At 41.1% G+C, this 10,825-nt stretch overlaps 1 long non-coding RNA gene across 1 annotated transcript; it reads right to left on the bottom strand.

Moving 5' to 3' along the window:
* Nucleotides 1–8,257: 8,257 nt before the first annotated feature.
* On the bottom strand, nt 8,258–9,677 carry LOC109288375. Its single transcript, XR_002095124.1, has 2 exons — nt 9,580–9,677; nt 8,258–9,380 (listed from the first exon to the last, which is right to left on the bottom strand). It is a non-coding gene; the product is annotated as an uncharacterized LOC109288375 (long non-coding RNA).
* Between the last annotated feature and the right edge of the window lie 1,148 nt (nt 9,678–10,825).

Below are 10,825 nucleotides of genomic sequence, written 5' to 3'. Positions count from 1 at the left end.
TTGCTAGTGACACTATTCCTGTGTGAAAGAAACAAATTAAGTGACAATTCATGTGCTATGAAAGTAGGCAAATGGTTCCCATACACTTAACTAACTTTATATTTGCTATCCTAGGCCCTTATTCAGTAAAGCACTTAAGTACATACTATATATAAACAACTTTTTTAAATGCCTTTCTGAATTACAGATTCACAGAAGTTTAGGGCTGGAAGGGACCTGGTGAGATCATCAGGTCCAGCCCTGCTGCTCTGGGCAGGGAAGACTGCTGGGGTCAGATAACCCCAGCAACGTGTGCATCCAGTTTCCTTTTGAAGGTTACAAACCCTTGCTTGCAGCCCAGGTTTCAGAGGTGTGCTTCTATGAAAACATAGTCATCTGGTAGATAGGCTTCTTAAAACTAAAACTTGCAAAAGGTGTTATTTGAGCTAATAGGAGATGGATTTAAGGAAAAAATGTCAAGCAAGTCTACTCCTGATCTCTTCTTTCAATGGAAAGAAGAAAAAGGTTAAAGAGGACCCTTTGTGGAAGCACCTTTTGATAGCATTATTCTGTTTCTCACTCACAACTTATACTTAGTCAATATCCAGCACTGTTAACTGTAGGCCACTTTTTTATAAATTGTGCCACAGCTAATCAGTTGATTTATTATTCATTTCTGATTCTATGACTCTGACCATGTCTGCCAATAATGCCCCTAATGCACCCTTTTAAAAATATCATCTGTAAGCATAAGTTGACGATGGACCTTCCTATATGAGTCTTTGCTGATCAATTTATTAACTTTGAGTAACAGTACCACAGTTTTGCTGTGTATTTCTCACCTTAGCAACTAGAGGTCAGCAATGATGATGACTTGCTAGCACAGCACTGAAGACATCACATGTACAGTGGAATGAGTTTAAGCAAAATTCACTTTCATATGTAGTCTTAATAGCATCACTCATTCAATGCTCATGAATTGTCATGCTCATATCTGACCATATATTTAGAGCTATAGAGCATTTATATACATACCTTTTAGTTCTCAGACGCGCCAGAGATCCGTTGCTTTGGAGCAGGTTCAGTTAATCAAGTCTGCTCTGTGCAGGAAATGACACGCACCACACTGCGCTGCTTGAAGTTGTGTAAGCAGCAAAATGCACCACAATCATTTTCTTCATGCTGACGCACATTTTGCTGCTTATACAATTGCAAACGTCACAGCACCAGGCGCTTTTCAAAGCAACGCTTGCATGTGTAAAAATTCCCATAGATTCAGTTTTAAGACAGCATAAGCATCTTCTGGCTCCGTTCAAACTTTAATACTTGAGCTTCCTCTCAATTGTATTTTGAAATGGAAGTTTAGTTGCGCTTCTCTAATATCTTAAGGCTGCTAAGCATCTTAACCCAATCTAAAGCTTTACATTAATTTTATACGCTTAAACATATTAGATATCAAAATGTGTGGTGTGTGAAAGTGAGTTTGTTCCCATTTCATTTCCCTCACAACATTTAGTTTTAAAAAAAAAGGCTGCTATCTTTTCTGATTGAGCGATCTGTTAATGAGTATATTTAGAATTTCTTTGTAACAGGGATTTTTTTTCTCTTCTCTCCCTTAAGTGTCCAAGCTTCCAAATAAAGTCTTTTTTCAGAAAAGACTAACCTTGAAAAACAGATGTAAAATATTCTTCTGTCTGCAGTGACCTGTCTTACCTAGAAAAATGAAGCTGTTTTGTGTTCTTCATATTTAGTGCAAGGTAAGCTATATTTTGGCACTGAAAACTGCTATAGTGTTTGATGTCTCAGGGTGGGGTGGAGGTATGTGGAAAAGTTCCTATAAGGAACAAAGATGTAAACCTGGTATTGAACCTGGAATATCAAGACTTCAAAGGGGTATGTTGCATGAAAGCTACATATACCAGCTAGGTTAATTGTGATCGTAAAGGTCTTAACTGATTTGTGTCTCCAGTGAAATGTAAAGGTCAGATTTTTCAAAAATATTTTTAGACCCTTTAAGGACTTTCAAACTCCCTTGACAACCATAGACTTCCAGGGTGCTTGCCTGCCTAACCACGTTAAGGGTTTTTGAAAATATCTTTAAATGCCCTTGAAAGCCTGGCCCTAATTTCCATTTTGAAAAACTATCCATGCATTTTAGATTTTTTTCCATAAAAAAAGACAGACTTAAGTGCTTAACTTGCTTTTTGGAAGACACTTAAATGATCTAAGTGCTAAGCGTTATCATTATTACTGATGTTGTTCCCTTTGTCAGTGTTTTGGGGCCAGATGTTTCGTCTTGCATGGTCTCTCTATCACAGTGATATCTAATAGCACACACCACTGTCCTCTAAACTGCTGTGTTCCGACAAAGCAATGAAGTATGAGAACTAGTTCATTTCAAATTCTGGAATTTGGTAACAATACAGGCCAAAGGGTACAGAAAAGCAGCTAAGACAGAACACAACTGTGAGACCTGAGAACCTCCTGTCCTGTATGCTGAAGACAGTTGTTCCAAAGAATCAGGAGTAACCAAAAATGTCATTCAAGTGCATCAGAATATGCAAAGGTGATGTCCTGACTTGAACATTTGGGTGTTGGTTGGCTCATGCAGCATAGGTTGCCTTAACCCTGAAAGCCTTATCAGAGAACAAAGGATACTCCCACTTCCTTCTTGGAATGACCAAGAGCAAGACACCTGTTGCTAGTGAAATTACACCAATAGCTTGGGTGTGACTGAAAGAGGTATTGAACCTTTTGGTTTAAGGGGCCAGTCTGCCAATGATGAAGTGTTAATGCTGCATCAGGTAGGATGGGTATAGAAGAATAGCTTGGCACCTGTGACAGCAAAGTAGTGCCAGAAGCAGAGCACGGGTAGGAGGGGGAGAGACCCAATAAACACAAATCTGTAGTACGTATTTTTTTTAATCACTAATCCTGTTGGACAGTAAATTATCTTAAACAGAAGAATCTAAGAACAGCTAGGATTGAGCCTAGCAAGCAGTTTAGAGTAACTTTTGAGAGAGATGCTTGCCAAGTAGGTTTATCTCCCTGGCTTTGATCAACTGGGAAAGTGGCTGGAGGGACCCTCATTTCTATTTGGGCAGGTCATCTCTACAGAGGAAACTTGTGGGATTGGCACTCTGCTGTTTTGAAGCCCTTATTAATTTAGACAAACAAGATCCTCATATCATAAACATGTCTTGGCACAGGTTGTATGATTTCTGTCAGTATTTGAATGTGTACAACAGCTACCTATATCTTTTCATATGAGTTATGTACAAACTGACTTGTTTAAAGTATTTTACATATTTTTGCATGAATGTTTTAGGTAAGCCCCAGTTAAAAGGTAGCAAGGCTGCTTTGTATCTTCAGAACAGCACTAAACAGGCAAAGGATGTGGTTCTCAGCCTGAGTTAACCAGAGGCTTTTGTGAAGGCTCTTGGGGTGCTTGTTACACCTTCACAGCTTACCAGTAGTTCACACCTGGCATGGGATTTAGAGAAATGCTGAATAGTTCTGAAACTTTGGCCACTTGACCTTGCTGGCAACAGAGTTACAGCAATGTCATATGCTTTAAAAAGTTTCCACCCATAGGGTTGTGAAGGTTATAAAACTAGTCATTGATGAAAACAAAGAAAAACCCAAAACATATCTAATATTAATTGTAATGAGGTCTCCAGCACCAGAAGTCTGTATTTTACTCAGATAATGCAAAGGAAGGATGTAATGAACCTTGAATATTTTTCTCCCTGGAAGCAGGAAGGCTAAAGGTTCAAGAAAATTAAAAGGCAAGCTTCTAAAATAGTATTTCATCATAAAAAGGAGCCATGATTCTGTAAAATGTATCCCCAAAGATTTACAGGCCAGTCTGGTACCACCAAAGGGTAAAGTTGCTTGTTGCTTTATGTTAAAAGACCCACACTTTCAGCTGCTCATCAGTTTATCAAATGCTAACAATTTGGGAGGAAATTATCAGTTATCTTAGTTTCATGTCTGCCTCAAAGATTTTTTGGAAAATTGCAGCTAAAATGGCTTAGTTACTGAAAATGAGGCTAGGAAAAATATACATTGATTTGTCTATGTAAAAATATTCTGGTGCCTCTTTTGGCATGGGATTTAGCAAAAATCCTTGCCTCTCACATGTATCTAGAACCATCAAAATGATGTCACTTTCAACACAATTTTTATTTTTTGGAATAACTCAACTGTCCCTCTGTTTTGTCAATGCCTTTTGCTGTGATGTACCTTTTTTGCTGTTCCTGTGAAAATCTGTCCAAATATTGGCCATGTTTAAGGGAAAAATGGCTATTTTCACATGTTCTGTTGGCTTCCAAGAGCTTTCCAGCTTAGTTACCTGAAGATTTTGTCCTCACCAAACATGCTCCAACCTAGGGCTAATGGGCGCTGAGCAGGATATTCCCTCCAACTGCAGTTTCCTTCTAGATGAACTATGCCGGATGTGAGTGGACACCAGAACTGAAAGGAAGAAGTCTCTCTCTTGTGCTTTCAATTCTCACGCTGATATGCAGGCAGTGTGGAGAAAACAAAAGGGAAGAGAAGCATTGGGGTAACAGGAGGTTAGGGAGGAGGAAAAGAGACTGATTGCATGAAGAGCTTTTAGGGATAAATTGGGACTGACTGGCAAGAAGATGAAGAATAGGAGTGGCTGGGACTTGGATAGAAGATGCAGGGGGTTAGTAGGCCCCAGGGTAAGAAGATGGGTATTGAGATGAGAAATCTGAGGAACGAAGACTAGGAGTAGATTGGTGTGGAGAACAGGACTGGGTTGAGAAGTTTAGGATGAGGAAGAGAGAGGACTAGGATAGGGACAGGTTTAGGGAGAACGATAGAAGCTTAGATCAGTAGTTCTCAACCTTGTTAGACTCGAGGCATCCCTTGCCAGCTCTTAGTTTTCAATAGTTTTTTACTACAGAAAAATACTAGAGCAATTCTTCTGATGCACAATACTCAGACCCAAACAGGTCTCAGAATACTTTTGACATTATGGATTCCTATGTGAAATGTCTGGATTTATCTTGTGAATTATGTATGAGTATTTGCATATCAAACAGCACTAATATTGTGCAGCACCCTTTACAGGATCCCAGGGCACCCTGGTTAATAATCACCGACTTAAAAGAAACTGTAAGAGGATTTGCTCTTATTAGATGCTCCCATCCACAGCTTTGAATGGAGTCCAACACTGAGTCTCATTGTTTCTCCCCCACCAGAGAATATCTGCAAAACTTTCTAACAAAGTGACTTATCCCCCATCTAATGGGCTTATCCCCCATCTAATGTGGGATACCATAAAGGTGGTACTCCGCTACTGCTGCTGGTTATTCCATTATCTTAAGTGCAGAGGTTTCTATGATGGACGGTTCTAACCTGGCTGCTGATTTGTGTAGTTCTCTGTCTGCTGCTACATGAAGGAATTTTTCCCTTTTTGACAAAAAAAAAAACAAAAACAAAAAACTATGGGGTGTACCAGAATTAAAGTTGCTTTGTGCAATCTTAACATGGGCCTCTTGTGCACTATATAATACAGTCTTTAATTACATGCATCCATACTCTTTTTCCTTCATCCCCTGCTTCAGTTGCTGTTCTAGGAATAAACCAGGGTTAAGTAGTGAAAGAGGCTGTTGTCTGTAGAATTCTGTCATTATTTCTTGCAGAAGTTGGAAGGTGCCTCTTCAGTGTATCAGTGAACCACAGGAAAGGAAAGGAGGGTCTCCTGGTTAAGACATTTGAAAACAACTCTGGAGACCTGACGCAGTTCTTTGTGTTGCTGAGCAAATCCTGCAACCCACACTAACAGATTGTTACTACTTGTGTATAAGTTTTTATTTGTACCTTTATGGATATTTTTTAGACTTATAATTTCTGTACCTCTGTAAAATGCAGGCCATGATACCCCCTCATTTTTACAGGAGTGCTGTGAAAATCAAATAGTTAATATTTGTGAAGCAGTCATTCTCTAAAGCAGTGGTTCTCAACTTTTTTGGACTCAAGGCACCCCTCATTGGACTGAGTAGACAGTGGCACCCAATTTCAAAAACCTAATTTATATATTACAACACTTAACTCCTTGCAGAAAGGCCAAGCTGTAGAGGTGGGGGATTGGCCAGGCAGGGGCAAGCCTGTACCTGTATTTACCTACTTACCTCCTCTCAACTCATGGCACCCTTCAAATAATCTGGAGACACTCCAGGATGCTTTGTCACCCTTATTGAGAATTACTGCTTTAGCAAAGGAGCTCTGTGGAAGAAACCCACAAGGGTTTCCTCTGCCTTCAGAGAAGGTTTTGAATGGTGTGTAGTAAATTAAGTGTAGTGAACAGTGAAGTAAAACAAAACTTTGAGTAGCTATGTTGTAAATTAGCATCTTGTGCTCTGAAATGAATGAGATTAATGTTTTGTGGGGAAAAAGATAACGTGTTAATGTAGTTAAATAGGAATGAAGAAAATTGCACTAGCAACCTTTATTCTGGCATTTCCTAACTTTTGAATGCTTGATTTTGATTATTTTCTGTTTAAAAAGATTTGTATGCATGTAACATAAACATCCCAGTATAATCTGCTTTTATAACAATTCAGATAACAATGGGGAAGTGACATTAAAAGCAATGTTCTTAAGCAGTGCAAGTGACACTGCATTAAAGTTCAGGTAATATTTTTCTTGGTAAGTCTTTTATCAAGCCTAAGTCCTCCTTCAGAAGTGTAGCTCATATGCTTCTGTTACTTCCCGGATGACGTGATACGGAACCTGTCTCACTAGAGTGTGCCCAGCAGACAGGCTACAGTGCTAGTCTGTACAGTTCACTGACTTACAGTGGTTCTCAGTATCAGTAATGGGCCACTTGCTTTGAGATCCATTTAACATAGTTTATCTTATCTGTTTTAATTGTCTTGGATTCATGTGACTTCTCAGGCAATCAAAGCAAAATCATCTACAGCTAAACCTTTTTTCACAGGATCTGCAACTGTCCTGAAAGACGAGACATTTGTGGTAATCACTCTGCATTGTTCAGACTTGTATATGATCATAAAGTTACTAATGTTAGTGTAATTACTTTGAGATTCTTTGATGAATTGTTACATATAATAGCTGGGCAATGTTTATTGTTTATATAGGATGCATGTTTTACTTTACAAGCCCAGCGAACAGCAGAGTGTTCATAGGACCACTTTTGTAGTAGGGTGTGATAAATCTGGAATGAATGGGAATACAAAACTCTAGTTTCATAGTGGTGTTCTTGATGGAGATTGATTCAATGAAGTACCCAGCCATAACCCTTTTGCAATGGTCAAAGTATATTGAAATCAGAGAAAGGACTTTTGATATGAAAAGAAGAGCCAAGGAAGAAGCGAAGGTGTGGAGCTATACATACCAAAGCCCTAGAAAGGACTCTTCCCCCCTTGCACCCTTTAACTTTTGGGGAAGCAGGAAGAGGTTTGTTCTCTTGCTTTGGATATGATTATAGATGTTACAGTGGAAAAGATCTGTTTACAGCTGGTATACTCTGCTTGCAATAAAGGACATAGGCCCTATCTAGACCAGGTGTCAGAAGGTGAAGTAATAGAACCGGAGAGGTGTTAATTAGGCAGAAGTCAAGACAAGGTGGCACCTTTGAAATCTGACTTGTTCAGAGAGGCATGAGCTTTTGTAGGCTACAGACTAGTACTTCTGGTCTCCGCAAGTCTTTTTATAGCCTACTTTGTCAGATGCTATACACAGACTTGCAGAGAACAGGAATACTAAGCCATAGTCTATGAAAGCTCATGTCTCTGAACTAGTCAATAAGGTGCCACCTTATCCTGCCTTTGTTATTCAGTTGGTAGAGCACTCAACCATATTTGAAAAGCACTTGTGATTTTGAGTGTCAAAATAAGGAATGTTTTTTTCTCACCTTCCCTCTGGACAGAACCAAACAAAAAAAGGGTGAATTTTCCTTGAGGGTTTTTACCATGATGAGCATTTTTCAAGATGTCAGCTCACAAGATCTGTATTGAGAGTGAGGAGGGAGCCTCTAAACTTGCTTTTAAAGAGAACTGGGTTCTTCCATTGACCTCTTAGAGCCTTTAGGCTTCCTCCCACTTCCTCCACTTCATTTTTCCCTGTTCAGTATCATGTAATACAGATACTTTCCTTTGGACTGAGAGAATGTGGTGAAACTTGTTCAGAGTCCAAGTGCACCACTCCCTGGACAACTAGAAGGCGTCACAATTGAGTTCCTCTGACTTAGAGAGAAAAAAAAGAATTGGACTAGAAACTGAAACCAAGTACTTTGCACTGCAGCTAATAGCAGCACTGGCACAAATCCATAACATGTGGCACAGCAAAATGATTCTGAATTCATTATAGCTGGAAATCCTTGGAGGGGAATTAAGTACCTAGAGAGAGAAGCCATTATGCAAGTTTTAGCTGCAGTAGGGTGTTTTTTCTGGGGGAAGGAGGAGCAGGCTTTAACAGAGAAGGTACCTGCATACTTGGAAAGGGAAACAGAATGGCATTTATATTCAGTTCCCCATAACTTGTTAATTAGAAGTTATTACTGTGTACTGTTAATGTCTTAAAGGGTTGGATGCTAACCTACAAGGGAAGGATTTCATCAGACAAACAGTATGAGTACTTAGCACTGTAATTGTCTGCCAAAAAGAAAAGGAAAAACCTGGTTGTCCAGGGTTTAAAAGGGTCTATTTAATGCAATAGAAAGTATGCAAAAAATATTCTTAAACCCCTAGTACCCACCAGGGAGAGTTCTAAAAACAATGGCAAAAACATCTCCCTGCAATAGTTCCTCTCATGGCATTTTGAAAGTGAGATCAGCATTTTGAACTAGGAGCTGATATCAAACCAGGAAGATCCAAAGGGGCATTTGTATTGAATTCAACATCAATATGTAGTTTCTTAAAACAATTTAGAATCTCCGAGCTTGTACAAAATCAGGTTTTAAAATGTGTGGATCAATGTTCCAATAAATTCTAGTAAAAATGAAATGGCTCCCTCATGAACAATGTGCTGTTAGGGTCCTAGTCTTTCCCTCCCTCTTCAAGAGGAATGTACCCTGAACCCTTTAAAACAGGTCTGTTCTCTACAAAGTGAAATATTTCCCAAACATCTCAATCTCTTTCATGCTTTGTAAAAGCAGATTGTGCTTTTGTAGCACAGCCATGAAAATGTAGTACTGGTATCACGATGAACATTCTGATGTGATTATTTGTCCTGAAGGTTCGCTACCCAAAAAAGGCTTTTTTAATCTCGTGGCATTGGCTGAGGTCCTTTTCAGCCCTTACTGAACTGTTGTGCTCTCATAAGGGTGAATATTTGCCCACATCCTTGGTCAGATGTTTCACGTTCCTTTTTGCAGTGCAGCTGGAGTTCACATCTAAGCTGCATACCTAAATAAATAGTAGAGGGTGAAGCTTATTTTTTGAGGCAGCCCTATTGTATTTTTGGCACAAACTAATAAATTGCATTACATTGATTGCCAGCCTGATTATGTTTGAAATATGGAGCAGAAAATGTGTCCTATCTCTATCTGAAAAGGAACAGTAAGTTTCAAATAAGGAACAGCTGTTAAGGTGACCAGGAAGTTACCTGTGGACTACATAGCTGCTGCCCTTCAGCCCAGAAGTGGCCGTAGCTCTGATGCTGCATGGCTTAGGACAGGGGTGGGCAAAATTCTATCTGGCCTGTGGGTCCCTTAAAAAATTAGAAAATTAATATTTATCTGCCCCTGGCTGCCTGGCAAGCCATCGAGGGCCGCATGACAAAACTCAGTAAGTAGCCTTCTGCCCAAAATAATTGCCTGCACCTGGATTAGGGTCTCAGTCCAGCAATCAGAGCTGCTTGAGTGGACCTCTGGATTTGCATTCACTTGCCTGGACCTTGTCATAAGTGCCAAGAATCCACCGTTGGGTTACAAGGACAGGAGTTTTTTAAAGTGCTTCGTCAAGAGACTAGGGCTCTTAAAAAGATTCCTTGATTTTTTAGTAGACTTTCTTTGTAATCTTGGGCCACCTACCTGCTCTGTGCCTCTGTTCATAGATTCATAGACTGTCAAGGCCTGGAAGGGACCTCGCAGATCATCAGGTCCAGCCCCCGCTCTAGGCAGGAAGACAACCGGGGTCAAGTGACCCCAGCGAGGTGACCGTCCAGTCTCCTCTTGAAAACCTGTGACTGCACCACCTCTGGAGGGAGCTTATTCCACAAACAGCTCCCTGTCTACAAGAGTCCTCGCACTGCCCTGGCTCGTGGGAGCAGGCAGTGGTGAAGTGACACGCGGGTAAGTAGGTGTGAGCTAAGTAAGACTAGGTGAAGATGTAACAGTAGACCTTAATTCTTGGACATCTCTGAACACTCGTTTGACCCACCTGAGGCACAAAACTTTTCTGTTGCCAGAGAAGTTCATCTGGGGAGAGCAGGAGGGTGCAGCTGGAGGCCGGCCCCGCCTCAAGTGCCAGGGGCTCCTGTGCTTCTGTCCCTGCCTCCGGTCTCCGGGTGTTTTCCCTCTCGCACCCGAGCCACCACCAGCTCCAGGTCCTTTCCTTTTTAAGTTTCTGACTGGGGTGTAGGGGAAAGCTTGGCACCCTGGACCCTGCGGCCTCCACCACACGGAGCAAAGCGAGGGGAAGCGAAGCCACCTTGATCGCCTGTAAAATCTCACGGCTCTGGAGCCGATCGCCTGTAATCAAAGTGCTTGTTCATCATCACTGAAGCGGAGGCTCGCCGGGGGGCCCGGCCAGGAAAGTATCGCCCCTGCCGCCGCTTCCCGGCGCCCAGCCCGGGGTGGGTCACCTGCGGCCCCTACATCCCCCGCGCCGGGGCGGGGCCGGGGGCTGCG

The sequence above is a fragment of the Gavialis gangeticus genome, unplaced genomic scaffold, assembly GCF_001723915.1.
Source record: "Gavialis gangeticus isolate Ggan-Ray unplaced genomic scaffold, GavGan_comp1, whole genome shotgun sequence".
NCBI classification, from domain to species: Eukaryota; Metazoa; Chordata; order Crocodylia; family Gavialidae; genus Gavialis; species Gavialis gangeticus.
This window is presented reverse-complemented; position numbering and strand designations above follow the sequence as displayed.